Source organism: Numida meleagris, chromosome 19 (genome assembly GCF_002078875.1).
Source record: "Numida meleagris isolate 19003 breed g44 Domestic line chromosome 19, NumMel1.0, whole genome shotgun sequence".
Classification (NCBI taxonomy): Eukaryota; Metazoa; Chordata; class Aves; order Galliformes; family Numididae; genus Numida; species Numida meleagris.
In genome coordinates, this window is record NC_034427.1 from 4,704,390 (window position 1) to 4,720,717 (window position 16,328).

Here is a 16,328-nt window from a genome sequence, read left to right on the forward strand (position 1 = left end):
ACCACTGGGCCATGCCTCTTCCATAGCCAATATGAAATTCATGTAATAAACACACCAAAGATGAGAGTTGGCCCCAGCCAAACCCTTCCTAAAAGACTGCCATTAAGGTGCTTTAGTGGGTTCCTCAGCAGTGTACACAAGACACTGTACCCAGCTATTTAATCACAGGTATACACCAGGTAAAAGCAGCAGAATACTTTAAAGGAAAAGCATAGAGAGTAGAGGAGCACCAGGAACGTGCTCCATCAAAGCTGGCCACTGACTTCAAGCTAATGGAAACAAATGAAAGTGATGCTAAGGAATGCTGTCCAGTTCAAGGCCTGCGTTATACAGGGAGCTCTGTGTGGGATCTCAAAGTGACACCACTGTCACTGGACACTGGTACAACCATCAAAGTGGATGCTGTTCTCTTTTCCCCAGGAGAACAGCAGAAAGGCCCAGGCCTTCTGCTCTGGGCTTCTCATTTGCCATCCACGGAGGAGGCACTGACTGCCTTCACTGTCACAGCACTGCTGGGCTGGAAGGGAAATGCTGTTACAGAAAAGGACCCGCTGCACTGAGCAACATTCCAAACTCACCCAAGGTCCCAGGAAGTGATTGAACCCAGGACACGTGAGTCACCACCTACTTATTTATCAGAGATCACTCTCCTCACAGGTCACCTTTTCAGAAACCCTCCCACTTTGCATACAAGAACACTGCTAAGAGATTATGCTGAATTTTACTGAGACAGAGATTTCTCAGTGAGCTTCCCTTCCAGCCCAACAAGCTCAAAGTGCCGCTTTGGAAATAAAACCCAAACTGCAGCGTGCTGAAGCAGACAACTCCCTCAGCACAGCAGACAGCCCCACCAGCAGTGCTTGTCAGATCTCAGATCCAGCTGGAGATATGAGGGTGAGTCTGGCTCACATTTAATCACTTTGTTTTGAAGGTGGCCTCCAGCGAGTCAGAACGTACCTCCGTGCAAGTTGTGCTTGCAACTTCATTCATAAATGCTGCTGCATGTCTCCAGATGAAGCAGAGTATTACAGCTCTAGAGCTGTTCTGAACACCAAAAAGCCTTTCTCTTTGCGTGACGTCTCACCTTGAACCTGGTCTGGACAACGCTCTCAGATACATGGTCTGATTTTTGGGCGGTCCTGCATGAAGCCAGGAGTTGGACTGGATGATCCTTATGGGTTCCTTCCAACTTGGGATATTCTGTGATTCCATGATGCCTCAGCCCCAAGGCTCTAAGTAGGCACTCATCCATTCACAGACACCAGAAGTGGAAAACCTTTGGTAACACCTTCCACAGCTCCCTGGCACCCCGGCTGAGCAGAGTGGCAGTAACGAAATTGCACATCCCCAAGGAAGCGGGGCTGGGGCCAGCACAGGGCATCGCCCTCCGCTCCAGCACAGAAACAGCAGCAGGTGCAAAACCTCTCAACAAACAGACATGTTCCCAATCCAACAGACAGACAAACCAGGCTGTGGATATCTAAAGCTCTCAGATCATTTTCAGCTGATGACAACAGTAAAAGCATGAGGCAATAGGTCTGGAAAGGGCCACACAGGATGGGATTTGCTTTTCATGCAATACAATGTAGCGTGGGTCTAGCCAAGAACTTTATGCACTGTTTAAGCATCTAGTGGCCTCAGTCTCCCTATACAAGCAATTGAACTCGCCAGAGTGACATTTTATACATACTCTGAGGAGACATGTCAGTAAGAAAGAGCGTGGCTCTTCTGGGTGGAGCAGGAAGGGAGGGACAGAGGGAAGGGATGTGAGCACATCAGGAAAGCACTGGGCTGCTAGCTGGGAAAACTTCACAGCTACACATCCTGAATGGGCTGATACGAAAATGAAAGCAGAGGTCAGTTCCCAAACCAGCTTCACAGCTGCACGGCCCTGCCTGGCAAACCACGAGCTGCATTCAGCATCTGTCACTGCTCCTACCTGCAGCTGCCTGACCCGAGCCAATGCAGTGGAGCTTCCCAGGAGGCAGGGAGCCCTGAACAACCCGCAGGACAGCTCGGCACAGCTCGCCGGAGTCCGCTGCGCAATCCAAGTGCTGCAAGTGGAAAACTCCAAAGGTTTCACCTCTGAATGCACTGAATTACCATTTTCTTCTTTCAAAGTTGTCTGCTTGCTTCAGCATCAAGAAATGCACTTTCCAAATGCACTGCTAGGAATAGGGTGTTGTAAACAAAGTTTTACAAAAAAGGAAGGTTAGCACACAACATATTTTTCTCATTACTTCAATAGATCCTGCGAGCTCTGCAAGCCTGGTAGAGAAAGAGTCTATTTAAAAATCTAGGGTGGGGAAGAATTAGCTCACCAAAACCATAAACAGATTTGCTTTGCAATTTTAGTCCAAGAGAAAAACAAGACAGGGTATGTGCATATCGATGAACACAATAGCACAATCATTTTAAAAACAAATGGACTGCGAGGGAGAGGACATCAGAGGAGGGTGGGGGGAAAGGAAGAGTTGAAGAGAAGGGGCCAAGTCCTAAGAGCAGAGACCCTGAGAGTTCGGCCCTCAATGCTCCTTCAGAAGATACTGGATGCCCTGCATGTGCCAGAGCAGGACTGGGAGCATGCAGAGAGGATGACACAAGCTGCTCTAACGCCACGATCTGCCTCTGTGTGCAAAGCCTCGAGTAACAAACTACATTATTTTCTGCAGATGTAACACAGAGGAATCCTTTCCATTCACCCAGTGACCTTCCACACAAATAATCCAAGTTCACTAGGACTATCTTTCAGTGGCTAATACTGAGGATCTAAAACTTGATCCCTTTCTCCCTACTCCCTTTCCCAAGAGGCCCAGTTTACCAAGGCAGGCTGGCGGGGTTCAAAGCTTCCCCCTCTTCCTCTCACCAAATTCTCTATCACTAATGGGAAGATAACGCCAAGTTGAGAGAGAGCACCAACATTCACTGCGCTGGCGAGGTGACTGACAGATGGCATTTGAGGGCCCATCTAGTCATCAGCTACCAAGGTAACTTCAAAGGAGGACACTTCTCAGGAGACCCCAGCACACCCTGTGCTACAGCAGGCTCCACCAGCTCATATCCACAAGCAGAGCAGACTGGATTTAGCCTGTAGAACTGGAAATGTGGCAGGAAAGCTACAGTTACGGTGGCAGTATCAGTCCTGTTCTACTCCCCACAGGGTCAAGGAGCGAAGCCCAGCAGCAGACTCCAGGCACAGCACAACTGGGGTAGAAATCATTCTAGGGTTGGAAAATCCCCCCTTCCATAGGGACACTGTCATACAACCATGAACCAAGGGAATGAATTCCCCATCAGCTACTGTCTGTGCACCCAGGCTTAGCCACAGAACTTTTGTTTCTCTCACAGAAGATAGTTTTGCTCTGGTATGAGCTGCAGTTTTTTCTTCAAAGCCCTGGAATGGCATAATGGAAAAAGGGAGGGCTATTTCCAAGAGTACATCATCCACCCACAGAAGCCAAGAGGGAAATGCATCACTTTCCTCGCCCCCTCACCCACAGCACAGGGCAGATACACACTTACTAAGTTATATGTATTCTTTGGATTGAGAGGAAAAGACCTATCAGTGGTCGAGCACAAACACATGTGAGCATCAGCCAGGAGATGAGTACAACCACAGGGGACATTCAAACTCTGTCCTGTCCAAGGCATGATATACAGATGAAAGAAAAACCGGTCCCTTTCTCAGAGCTCTGGAGCACAACCCAAGAGCTATACCAAGCACATGGCTCAAAGGCTAACAGAGCAAACCATCACGAGATCATTTATTTTAGCCATTGGGCTAGAAAACCATCCACAGGACGATCATTTTAACCACTTTGCAGCCTTAAAGAAGGAATTTCTCTTCATCCCCTCTCCCGTCATTCCCGTTTCCCAGTGGCTCGCAATTACTGCTCATGGTCAGCCACTGAAATCAGTAATTATCCCACAGTTATGAAACAAACAGCCCGAGCTGGGTAAGGCAGAGCCACGCACCAAGCACATCCTGGCAGCGCAGCTGCGACCTACCTGCAGAATGGAGCACGTCCTTAACCCTTCGTTTTCCAGTTCCTCTTCATTGCTTGCACGCATCTTTAAAGCACCAGTAGTCGACTCAGGGCTGGAATAGAGCACAATGGACCAAAAGTTATCGCTACAGCTCAGGGAAAGAAGGTGACCCTTGGTTAGTAAACATTAAAATTACAAATGTAACTCCAATCAGTTTCACCCCTGCGCTCAGCCGTGCCACCAGTCCCACCTGCCACAGCAAATCTTCAGTGAAGAATCCCAAGAGGTGCCTCTCCCCCGGCTCAGTGAAGCCGTGGCTCACCAGCAGGTAGCCAAGCCCTCTGACCACACTGCCCAGCACTCAGCTGGGACATATTTAGAGAAGCAATCCCAACCTGAGCAGCTCTGCCGCAGCCGTCATCTATATATATCCTGCAGCTTCACTTTTAGCTATGCGCTTCCTCTCTGCCCTCCATTTCCCTCAGCTGCTGCCCAGTCCCCATTCCCTCATTCCTGGACGAGCAGCAAAGCCAGCCCAATGCATTTCATAATTTCTACACTTAACTGTATAAAGGGAGAAATAGCCAAGTGGATTTCTGGGTCTGACTTCAGGCAGAGAGAGAAAACAGCGTATTTGAAAACAAAAGAGTCACTCTGGGAAAAGGTAAGCCAGAACTTGCAACAAGGATGGAAAATAGGAAAGCTGCGCTGCGACTCCAAAGTAAAGGAAAATGCTTACGTGTTGACTCTCCTGCTGCAGCACGGCCAGCGGCCACAGTGAAAACTGAAAACCAATGAGGTTTCAACACGCCTGGAAAGATCCCAGTGCTGAATGAAGGGACCTTGACAGAACAGGTGACAACCTCTTACACGCCAGCAAAAGTTGAACATACAATAAGGAACAAATATTAGACTGCTGATGGAGCGTTTTATTCCAGCAATGCGTGTAATTGTCCTGCAACAACTTGCACAACGCTGCAGTCTCCCAAGTGAAGTGATAGCAGAACAGCCACAGCTGCTCCAACAGCAGCACAGAGAGCAGAGTCAGCTGCCGAGCAGTTCCTGCTGCTCTTGTTGCACAAGCTCGCCTGGCTATGGCAGGTTTAATAGCATCTGCGTGCTCCTTTCGGGATGAAACATACATCTGAGGCTTAAACAAGATTTCTAGATCCTTGGGGTACCTAAATTAAGAAGAGTGACCTTGACTGTAACGGTTTGAGTGCCTTTCAATTCCTGCAATTAAAGGTGTTTTAAATAGAAACTCGGGCTGGAGGCAGAGCAAATCGCAGTTTCCTAAAACCTAGTTCTGAAAACAGAGCAAAAAAACCTGCACATTTGGCAGCATGAGGCACTATACTACCCTTCACAGCTCCTGCTGAATTGCCTGAGGCTGCTGCCTCCAGTAGGACAATGTGTGGGAGAGGTGGGGGTAAGGGGCATGAGCTGGGGGCTCCTTTGAGCAGTGCATGCCAATAGCTCGGCTGCCTATCACGGAAACTATGGGCAGCCAAGGACGACCAAGGAATGCTTTTTTCCCCTAACTTCTTTCATATACAAAAATCCCAGGCACGTCTGATAGCTATGACACGCTCGGAGAGTTGTTTGGGTCCCTCTGCATTAGGGATTTCCACTCTGTGCCAGAGCTACTGATTGCAGAAGTTAACCTTCCTCCTGCCTTCCTTCCGAGCGTTACAGCTTCCTCGGGACTGAATAAATGGCTCAAAGGCTGCAATTCAGGACTGAAGACAAATGTATTCCCAAAACATAAGGCCTGACACAGAGGATCAGTCACTCTAATGTACCTGTGGTTTGCAATCTGCAGTGCCTGGGCCTTCTGGGATGGCAGATTTGTAAAATGCGAGGGAGAACAGCATTCCCACATCAGCATTCCCCAATTCCCGTGCAGGATCCACTGCCGTGTTTGAGCACACACGGGGTCTTGGCCCTGAGAACTCAAAGCCCCAAGAGCAGAGATTGTTCTGTTTTGCTTTCACCTGGCAATCTCTGTTTTTTTTTAATAGCCCTCTTCCTGCTCCGCTCCGGGTTCTTTCTGACGTTACTGGAAACTGCACGGTGCTGTCCCAGAACAAAGCTTCCTTACAGACCTGCAGGAGCGACACAGCCCAGCCAGGTGCCAAGGACAGCGGAGGACGCAGCCTGAACCCAGCTCCCACCAGCCTGCCCTGCAGGAGGGCAAGCTGTCCAAGTGCAAAATGGTCCTTAAATGACAGAAATGAGCGCTCTCTGCTCCCCAGAGCAGCACCGGGATGTTTCACCTCTCTCTTGCTGGCCTTCCTTCCTTGTATTTCCAGGCAGGGAACCAGCTCAGACATGCACGTACCTCACACAGTCCCTGCTTTGACAGAGACCAGCGCATCCCTGTGGCAGCACTGGACCTTCTGTCCTACAACAGAGCTCCCACACCGTGCTGCTATGAGTCCTGGAACCCACAGCATAGCAGGGTTCCAAACCGAAGAGCTCACCCACACCGTGAGACCTAAGATGATGTGCTGCAATGCACGTTTGCAGCTCAGAAGAACTCCTTCCTGGGACTTCACACCTCGCTCATGCATCAACAGTGCAGATCCCTTGGCTGCATGTCCCTACAAAATGCTTGTTTCCTCCAAAGATAAGGTGGCATCCTTGAAAAGACTCCTGCAAATTGAAGCCACAGAACATAATCTGTCACCTCCTGCTTATTTTAGGCTGACAACAACCCCTTTAGCCCAAGGCTGGGCTAGCAGAGGGACCACAGGAAAGCACCTGGACAACTCCTGCATGCGGGAGGATGAACTGCACCCGCACCATCACTCAACATGGGGAATATTTCTAATGCATTTTGACCTTCCAAGCTCCCCAAACCACCAAATCCGGCGTTTAACAGTTGTCGCTTTTAGGAAAATGTTGAGAAATACTTTAATCTCAGCTTTTTTCTCCACAAATAAGACCTTGACCTGTTTTCCTATCTGCTGTAACCATGGAAAAGAAAGACCCCCATCCCTGCCATGCACTTGCAGCTACCTACAGACTCACTTTCTCCCTCCCTCCTCTCTGAGCTGGAGCCCAGCAACCCAGGCTCCCTCAAATGAGCATTTCCAGACCTCCAGTCAACTCAATCACGATGCTCTGGCCTCCCTCCAGCTGACCTCTCCTCTCGTGCCAACAGCTGAGGAGGAAGGATCCGTCCCCCGGTGCGGTGCCACCATGCAGCCAGCTGCTCCAGGGCGGCTATTTGCAGCAAAGGAGCACCCGATCCCCAGGAATTTACAAGCAGATACAGCCCTGCCCCATCTCACCTCTACCTGAGTCATTTTTTCCATCACAAAGAGGAGGAATTATGAAATTATTCTCATTAAGCTAAAAATTCCTATCGCCGTGTTTTTAAGACTTTAAATCCTATGTAGGTCAGATTTTAAAAACTCAGCAAACTGCAGTCAGCTCCTCCCCCCAGCAAAAGGGACCAGGACAGCAGGATCCCTCTCCTTTCACCTTCTTCTCCCAGCCCACAGAGCTGCTCCCAGGACTGCAGGCAAGAGCTGGGACTCCTCATCCTTCAGGCAACCAAGCTCCTAGTGGGGCAGGAGATAAAACAGAAAATTCCCGCATGCAAAAAAAAGAAAAAGGCTCATGCACCAGGGACACAAGTGTCTGAATTCTACTTACGGCCATCAATTATTTGAGAGCAGAAATTGCTTTTGCTGCATGTTTTACGTACGGCACAATGGAGCTCTGATCCGCCGCGTGATTGCTCGGCTCAGCGCTGCTCTCCCTCCTGCCAAACACCCTCAAGCTTCACAGCATCCCCTCGGGACGTGGGGAACAAACCCCGCTCCCATGTTCCCCGAAGGGTTCTGCACGGTGAGCTGCATCCCAGGATGGGGAACGCTGGATCTCACTTGCTCCACAGTTAGCAATGGAAAGCCAAGCCGACAGCCCTTACACCAGGCACAAAAGCCTTTTTAAGGTGATTTGTCATTTAAACTGTCAGCCTGAAATCTAATCGTTTTTAGAAATGGATAAAATATCATACATTACATTCACGGGCCGCAGCCGCTGCCAAATTCCTCTGTCATTTTCTTTTTTACAGGATCATAATCACATTCCTCTTTTAATGTTGTATTCTCTTGCCTCGGTGCCAGTGAGACGAGCGGCTACACAGCGAGCTGGGGACTTTGGAGCAGAGGATGGCAACCCCAAACCGAGCTGCAAACAGAGCAGGACTGCGCTCTGCCCAGCTGCAGGGAGGTCCTACACAAAAACCACAGCTAGGTGCTGGCTGTAAAGCAGTGGCCAAACCATTTCCAGACATCAGCGTAATTTTTTTTTTTTTTTTTTTAAGCAGGATTACCGCTAAAAATCCTTAATTGTGTGGCAGTCGCCGGGGGGAGGACAAGCTTGGAGCTCCTGCCATCCAGAAGTGCACGGCTCTCGCACAGATGGGAAACAGCTCAACACAGCAGAGCTCACCTGGGGCTGTCACTGCGGGGCACACAGCCGCTCCCAGCTCGCGTTCTCCTTAAGCTCTCCTGCTCCGAGTGGAAGCAATGCACCGAGCCAGCTCAGGTCCCCAGAACTGGAGGCAGCACTCGCTCTCTGTGCCACAAGAGGCGTCCCATCCTGCTCCCGGCAGGGACAGGGCTGGCTCACGCCTGGGGACACGACGGGGAGTTACACAAACCAAGCACTTTATTGCTTAGAATCTGAATGTCTTTTTTGCCCCCAAACGCCTGGAGCTCGACTAGTGCTTGCTAGCACAAAGCAGACAGATAAAATTGTCAAGAAATGGAAGCAAAAACTTATTTGCCCAAATTAATGGGCAACTTTTACAACACTAACACAAGAAAAACGCTGGGCTTGGGTTTTTCTTTTCCTCCCCCCGCAAAGCACTTCTTTGCAGGACAGTGTTCCTTTGCAAAAGCATTCTTCTGAAAGCGCTTCTCCTGGAAGCTCCCTCTCCGACAGCTACAGTTACAAATGCATGATAAAGGATTCATTCAGCAGTTCTGGCACACCAACAACACCAAACTGGCATCGCCAAGCCATGCAACTTTATCACAAGCTTCATAACATTTGCAGAAAGAAAAGATGCTCTTGCTGAGAGCATCAGCCAGGGAAAAGCTTCAGCTCCCAGGGCCATGAGGACATTGGGTTTCACTGAGGCGGGGGGACAACGCAGATAAGTGACATCACGGTTCTGGAGGAAAACTGTCAAGCAGGCACGGAGCGTGTCCAGACTTCCAAGGACAAGCAGAGGAACCCTCGATGTACCATCAATGGATTTGGCACTGCTGACTTTTGAATTTTTGGTTTTTGGGCAGGTGCAGAACCACGCTGTGGTTCCCAGCTATGGAAGCGCCACTCGAACACGTCCACCCAAACGTGGTGCAGAACCTCCGAGCAGCGCCAGTGCCAGCACTTACCTCCAGGCAAGGACAGAGGCATTCCACCTGCCTGGATGGGCTGCTGAGCTGATCTGCCCATCCAACCCTGCCAAAACACCCAGGGCCTTGCTTACACTCAGCCCATGCTGGACCTTCTGCACACCAGCAGAACGCTGCCTGCTTTCATTCGGGACATGCGAGCAGCTCCCTCCCGAAACTCGAACTTGAGTTTAACAGAGTGGAGGGAACACAAACAGGGCACGCGTGTCCACGCACGCAGCCGGCCCCAAGCGCAGCTCTCCTCCCGTTCCTTTCCTCTTTTCCTCCTGTGCCAGAAACAAACCACACAATCGAACCGGACTGGGCATCGGCAGCGCGAGGGAAAAGAAATATGTCAGCAATGAATAGATTTCAACTGGAATCTCCCAGGAGACGGGATTAAAATGAAGGGGGGAAGAAATAAATAAACGGAGGAGAAAAGAATCAGCTTGTCAGGATCAGCGCCGCCAGCTCCTACAGCCATAACTCAAGCCCCAAACAACACAGGAGCAGCTCCAGGGCGGGAGATGCAGGGCAGAACCCAGGCTGGTGCGGGGCAGTGGGAGGAAGGCATCCCTGCAACGAGAGCACTGCTGCACCAGGTGCCGGCAACGCCTGCCAGCACAGCCCCAGCTCTGAAGGAGGCTGTATTTAAGGTAAGATCCAAGGCAGCAGCAGCAGCAGGCCAGTTTTTGGCCTTTCCTGAAAAAGCCTGCCTGTTTATTCACCTCAACTGACCCTTCCCGGCCCCTGTTTTGTGAGGGTATTTTCTGCCTCTAACTGGATTAATGGCATTTTATAAAGAAAAAAAAAACCCACACTGGCGAGCTGGTTTAAAAGATACATTTTTATACAGGGCTTATAATGTGATTCCCAACTAAATCTTGCTTCCCCTTCCCCCCCCCCAAAAAAAAAAAAAAATACAGGGTGCACAACGTGCAGATTCTCCCACTCGTTAGTGCAGGGCTGTTGACATTAGCTTTTATTTTTAGAAAAATATGAAGTGTCGAGGGGGAAACGAAACAATGCCATACTTCTTTGGGATATTTTCTAACATTAGGAAAATATGCAAAGAAAATACCGTGGCGATCCGCTCGCATACCTTCCCACAGAACGCAGGGCCCGCTTTTATAAAATAATAAATACTGTTTCAAAGCACTCGGACGTTTTTAAAAACAACATCTGACAGCTTGGACGTCACCGCATCCTGAGGCTCCGGGAGGGAGCCGGGGACCTGCTCCGTGTGCTGGCCGTGGCCACCTCGCCCTGCACACAGCCCTGGGGGCACACGGGGACACCGCAGCCCCCGTCCTGCAAGCCCCTCATGGCAAAGCTCTGTTTGCACGGGGAGCTCCATTCAATCCATGGATTCCTTGCCTTTGCTCTAGCAGTCCCCAGGTGTAACCTCGGTGCTGACCGCTCCTGGTGGCTCACATTGGCATCCCCTCCAAGCAGCTCCCGGGCGCTGCAGCCATCACACAGCAAAGAGTTCAGGAGCTGCTGGCTGCACGCTATGCAAGGAAACAAACGTAAGCACTCATCGACGCCACTGGACTTCTGTTTGCATACTGCAAGAAAGCACCTCGGCAGGAGAACGCTCCCTCCCCCCAGTACACCATCACTCACACACAATTACACACACAATTACTTTACTCACAATTCCCGTCTTCAATTTTTTAAAAAAATAAATAACAGCTGAAATGGAGCCTCTCAGTTGCAAGGCCGGCAACGCTGCTTTTCCACAATTCAGCCTATAGAACCTCCCTCATTTCTCTTCTATAATCACGTGGGAAGCATCCCCACCGCACGTACCGTCCTGCACTACACAGATCGCTGCACTCAGCGTTAGGAAAATTTAAGACTTCCTCCCCACCCCACTTTCTTATTAATGTAAGATGTGATTATTGAAATTAATTCAGAAAATAGCACGCGTTCACCAATGAGCCCAGCGGCCCGGGCTTTCTGCATGCAATGGTTACACACTAATTACCATGGTGGTGGGATTATTTCCCATTCACATTTGGGATTTACAACACCGCGGGGAATTGATTAAATTAGCAGGGAAATAGAGGAAAAAAAAAAAAAAAGGAATCAAGGACATTTTAAATTCGGCATAATTTCCTTTGAATTTTCTTTTCAGCTCGATGCCTACAAGGAACCAAGTAACAACCCCTGCACCAGGCAGCGTTTCCAAGCATTAAGAGGCAGAACAACAACCACATCTCTGGCACAGACACTTTGGGAAGGCGATGCAAGCCTCTCTTGTTTACCAGCTTCTCTGGTGTTCACAACAGCATCTCTCTTGCCTCCTGCTAATCTCACCCTTTTCCGCTCAGCTCGAATTTTTAAAGTGAAAACCTCCTCGTACACGGCAAACGAGCCTTCATTTCCAAGCCCAGGAGCATGAGGAGGCCGCTGAGCTTGCAGCACACATCTGTGCAGGAGCAGCAGGATGAAGGCAGGCACGTCCTGCTGCTCCAGCAGCATCCTGGCTCCTGGGGGCTTCCATCCTCACCCCAGAAGTGAGAGAGGGACAGAGCCCACAGCTGCCACCTGCAAGGGCTGCTTTCTCAAGCTGCTGGAGCTACCAGCTGTGCGTCGGTTGCTGCTGGGGATCCTGGAGGTATCACCAGAGCGAGGCAGAGATTTGCAATCTTCAAGTCCAACTTGCCTCCTCTCTACACCTTGCCGAGCAGGCTGGTGCTGCCAGCAGCAGGACTGTGAGCACACGAGGGACACTGCATCTGCCTGCAGCACCGCCTGCACCTCTGAAAGCAGCAGCTCCTGCCCTCACCCGCTCAGCTCCAACTGCTCAGACAGCAAGTTGCAAACTACAATGGGGGAAAAAATAAATAAAGAGAAAGAAGAAAGAGACCTACCCCAGACACCAGAGAGGATCAAAGCGGGAACATGAAAACTTTGAAGTCCCTTTAAACAACTGAGGCTCTTCTCCTTCTGAAGCTGTGGTTTTGCTCCCACCCCCCACACGCCGCTGGGGATCCACAGGCTGCTCTCGGGCATCCGCACATGGTGACTGAGAAAAGCAAAGGTGCTGCTCTGAAACCTGCAGATGTGAGATTCCTGGGGGAACCAATGCTGCCCTGGAGAATACATATGTGTCACCAGATCACAGAGTAAGATGGAAAACTACACCTGAAGAGTAGACACAAGTAAGCAGCAGCATGGACTTGAAGCAAGGTCAGGCAGTGTGCCAGTGAAGCCTATTTTGCCAAAGTCCTCTACGGATGCAACCCCTCACATCAAAGGCCCCTCCAGGCACCCAGTCAAGCTCAGGTCACCCCTCACCAAGTGGGAAGAAATGCTCCAAAGAATCATTAAATCATCAAGGTTGGAAAAGACCTCTAAGCCCAACCCCAACCCACCCCACCATGCCCACTGGCCACGTCCCTCAGTGCCCGTGGTTCTTGAACACCTCTGGGGACGGTGACCCCACCACCTCCCTGGGCAGCCTGTATCAGTGCAGGACCAAAGGAGCTGCCTTCCACCTGGAGCAAACAAGCACTACCTGACATCCCATGGTAACAGCCAGGCACCTCCAGCTCTCCTTGAGCCTGCAGGAGGGATCTGCAAATCCCCCGTGGCTGCTGCACCACCGCCAGCCCTTCCTGCCTGTAAAGTCTCATTAAAGCACCGAGTCTTTGGCGTTTCTCTAAAACACTTGGCTGTTCCTTACAACATCCGCTGCACTCACGGTGCACAAGCAGCAGAGGCACGGAGCAGCCAGCGACAGGTGGGCTGCAGCCTCAGCAGAACGTTCCCATTCCCCGGCTGGCTCTGAACCCAGAACACATGCCTGCTCCTGCTCTGCTCACACAGTTGGGGCTTTTTCCCAGATTTCTTTCTAAATTAGCTCTGCCCCTATTAGAAAGGCTCTCCTTTTCCAAAATATTTTCCAGCACGGAAATGATTCTTAACAAAGAAAGGGAGAACGAGACCCATTTCATAAGAGGAGTCTGTGTTTCCATCCTGCCTAACAAACGCAGCGCCAGCCCCACACAACGCCCTGCACGTGCTGGAGGATGACACGTTTCCATCACTCACACCCACATGACTGCCTAGCCCCACAAACACACCAGGGGGCAATTAACCTGAATGCGCCAAGCATGCACTCACCTCACCAGGAGTGGGAAGAGCCATGCTCTGAGCAGCTCCACTCGTGCCACCCGCAGCCTGCACAGTCCACCCCGGCCGGAGGAGCACTGTGTTGGGGTGCTGCTCACCTCCAAAATGCCATCTGGAGCCCCAGGAGGGATGCGGTTGGAGCCTTAAAGCAGAGCTCTCAGCTCATTAAATATACCACTGGTTCCAAACAGCCATCAACAGGTGTTGTTTGTCAGAGAGCGCCAAACAGGCACAAAAAGAAACAAAGCAGCAGAAAAACAGAGTGATTCCCCATCTGAGTATTCCTACAATATTGGCATGACACCTTAGGCAAATAAATATTTGCTTGACCCATTTCCAAGAGAAGTTATTATAAGCTTCATGCAAACCTCTTTATTTACCGGAGCTGAGCACGCACCTGGCTGGAGGCAGCCCTTGAGCCAAGCTGAGGGGCCACGCTCCCTCCTCCTCTCCCTATGGGAGCAAACTAACGCTTCCATGGCACCAGTCTGAGAACAACCTCAAGACACCAATCAAGGGGAGGAAGAGGTAAGGATGCCAACACAAAACCCAGCACCGAGCAGCCTTTCCACTGCCTCTCGCCCCTGTGAGTTTCCAAGGGTTCACAATCTAAACGCGTCCCTCCCAGGCACTGCTCTGTGTTAAGGACGCTCTGCAGGCCGCATTCCAAGGCTGTCTCCCCACCCTGTTCCTGACGTGGCCCTCTCAAGCATCCTTGTATTAAGGAAAAAAATAAAAAAAGGCTGAAAGGCTCTTTTCCTTCATCTAGAACAACCTCCCTCGAACTTTCTTCCCTAAATTGAGAAGGCATCGGGACACAGTCCTGCTCTGAAGGGAGAGAGAAAAGGGAAAGGACGGAATTTCTGACAAGTCTGGGAACACCCTCTGCACGAAGACGGCTGTGGTGCCTGCGAGTGCCCCCGGTGACAAACCAGCTGCCCCGGCTCTGCCCTGTGCCATGCTGTCATCGCTGGGCTCCAGCCCCACCGCAGCCCTGCTCTGGGATTTCACTTCGCGCAAACTCGCTCCATTTGCGCTTTAAGCATTGTCATTTAGAACGCTGGTCCAGAGAAAAGAGAGAAAAACAAACAAAGAGGGGAGATGTACAAGGCTGTTTTTTTTTTTCCTTCTAATTAGAAACATCACCCCTCTCTTACTCAACAAAGCCATTGCAGCTGGAAAGGGAAGGAGATGCTGCAGGCTTCCCCACACTGACCATTGGTCCTGCAGCGCCACCGAGAAGGATCTCCTCCAAGTCAGCCCCCATAGCGGGACCTGCATTTGTTTGACCTGGAACAGGTGCCTAAGTCACAGGCACCATCAGCCCAGGCTCCTGTTTGAATGCACAGAGAGAAGCACCTCCAGGAGGCGGATCAGAGTCCAGGCAGGGTGACCACCCTCAGAACTACAGATCCATGCCTGGGCAAGGGTGGGAAGGTCCCGGCCCTGGCACGAGGCTGTTCCCATCCTCTGCCTTTCGTTTGCATGGACTTCCACAAGCCCTGCATTATTAAGTTTCCGTTCCCAGCAGTCTTCCAAGTGAGGTGCAGCCCTGCCCGCCACTGCTGCTTCGCTGGCAACCTCTTTCTGAGGTTCTGAGGCTCCAGAGCAGCTGCCCAGCACCCAGGCAGCCTCAAGGCAAAGCGACTGGGAAGGGGTGATAGGGGACGGCTGCAGCACTGTGTCTCACCAGCAAGGCAAAACCAAGTTTTGGCTGTTTCACTCACCCCGTGAGGAGCTGGGGAGCTGCTTTCACATACCAGCACCATAGTAACCGAGAGAGATGAAGCAAATAGCACAGCTCACATACACGGAGGCACCAAATATTTGGAAGCAAGGAAGAGGAGGGCTGAACAGAAAAGGGAAAATCCTTTCACTGAGCAGAACAGCAGAGGGGTGAGGGCAGGGTGGGAAGGACCCGCAGAGCTGCTCACATCCCCTGCCCCACGACCACCAGTGGGGACAGCAGCCCGCTCCAGGCTGCTCTGGCTCGGCAGCGATTCCGTCCATAGCAGCGTGTTACCTGGAGCGACTTCAGGGCTGCAAATCACCCCGGCTCTCTTATGGCAACAGGAACCGTGGAATCTGAGCCCTGTCAGAAAAACCTCCGCTAAACTCCAGCCGTCTCCAGTATGATCAGCGCCAGCCCCATTTGGCCGCATCGGGAACCAGACGCAGCCCAGCAGCCCCGTCCTTCCCCCCCTCAAAGCCGGGTCTGGGCTCGGCGGCTGTGCGGGCATTACCGCGCTGTCACCCTGGGAAGCCGACAGCAGCCGCTGCCCGCTCTGATCTACGGATCCGAAGTTGGACCCACGTCCGGGTGACGGATCTCACCCAGCTAACAGGAGCTATCGCTCAGCTGCGGTTTTCTCCAGCAGTAAATGGGACGCTATCTCGGACGTGCTCCCGATCTTACGGAAGGCTTTTTCCTCCCTCTTTCCTTCCTCGTCCCCCGAAAAAAAACCGTTCCGATGAGCTGCCCCGCGCCCACCGCCACCCCAGCGGGACGGCCGCTCCCCGCTCAGCCCCAAGGGCCGCAGCCCTCCGGTCAGCGGGCGCTCAGCGCTCCCCCCGCGCTGCGAGGCGCACGCAGGGCCGCTCCGCGTTCCCCACGCCCGGATCCGGACCCCCCCGCTGACAGCTCCCGTACCTCCGCCCGCCCGAGGCTGCGCGGGGCGCGGGGAAGGTCCCCGGGAGACGGAGAGCCGCGGGAGCCGAGGCGGCCGCCCACCCGACACTCACCGGCCGCAGGTTCCCCCGCCGCCGCAGCGGCTCGGC

The 16,328-nt window shown here is 51.8% G+C and overlaps 1 protein-coding gene across 4 annotated transcripts in view; it reads right to left on the bottom strand.

Annotated features, from left to right (window-relative positions):
- Positions 1-16,328, bottom strand: part of ZHX3 (zinc fingers and homeoboxes 3) — a 32,628-nt gene extending 16,300 nt beyond the window's left edge. For 2 of the 4 annotated variants that reach the window (XM_021416774.1, XM_021416777.1), the window contains exons 1-2: positions 16,293-16,328; positions 4,009-4,099 (exon numbers count right to left, since the gene is read on the bottom strand). The gene's annotated coding sequence lies outside the window, so the exon portion shown is untranslated. Of the gene's footprint in view, positions 1-4,008; positions 4,100-16,200 lie in introns of all 4 variants that reach the window. The other 2 variants (XM_021416775.1, XM_021416776.1) reach the window with 1 other exon arrangement.